Source organism: Amblyomma americanum, chromosome 5 (genome assembly GCF_052857255.1).
Source record: "Amblyomma americanum isolate KBUSLIRL-KWMA chromosome 5, ASM5285725v1, whole genome shotgun sequence".
Lineage (NCBI taxonomy): Eukaryota > Metazoa > Arthropoda > Arachnida > Ixodida > Ixodidae > Amblyomma > Amblyomma americanum.
Genome location: NC_135501.1, coordinates 199,013,334 through 199,014,369, shown reverse-complemented (window position 1 = coordinate 199,014,369; position 1,036 = coordinate 199,013,334).

Below are 1,036 nucleotides of genomic sequence, written 5' to 3'. Positions count from 1 at the left end.
TGTCTTCACTAACACCACTGCTTTGTTTTCTCACACTTCTCACTCGCACATTTTCTTCCCACACTCGGCCGCCTGCTCCAACACTGGTCAAACGCGGACCAGATGGCCATGGCCAGCTTGCTCAACGCCTTGGCTCAACGGCGTCAAGCAGAAATTCACGTAGAGGGCTTCGCTACGAAGTACTGACTGTTAAGTTATTGGGAAGAGCCAATTATAATATAGGCTCCATAATATGTGATAAAAACGCGTATCGCTGATGTCTTCATGATCCGCTTAAGTAAACTTTTTGATTAATATATTGATAAATATATTAATTAATTAATATTGATATTGATATTTATTAATTGATATTTAATAATTGATTGTGCTCCCAAATATTCATTATCTGCTTCTACCATGTACATATTTATTTGTTCGTACTGTTAACCATCTAATGGGGATCGTTATAGTAAGAGAAAACAGTCAATTACAAATACAACTCTCGCTGCAAAAATACACTAACAAAAACTGAATAGGAAATTTTGACACCATGCACGCAAAAACGTCTCAACACTCTAACACAAATTTTTCCAACTCACGCTGCAATAATACACAAAAATTGTATCACAAATTTTACACAAATTACACATTTTCTACATCAGCGTGCTAAACAACGTCACTCTGCAATTGATTCCGCATTTCTGACACATCTGAAAAATTTAAATGCTGGTACACATCGGCACGTGCAATAATAAGTTGCATTAACACACTTTTTTTTCCGTGGGCAACGTCTTAGATGAGATTTAACTTATTATTCCCTGTCAGTGTTTTAATTTTTCTTGCATTATCTGAAAAAAAAAAAGATTTCAATCTGTTCCTTTCTCTTCTCATTCCCATTAATTCTCGCTTGTATGTGGTAGTTTATTTTCACAGGTTAAACACAAGTGTTGGTGCGGCAGAAAAAGTTACAGAAAAAAATAAAACCAAAGATCCTCGATGCATCGTTTGAATGCATTAAGAGCGAAACGTTCGTTATATACGAGGCTGACACACTAAA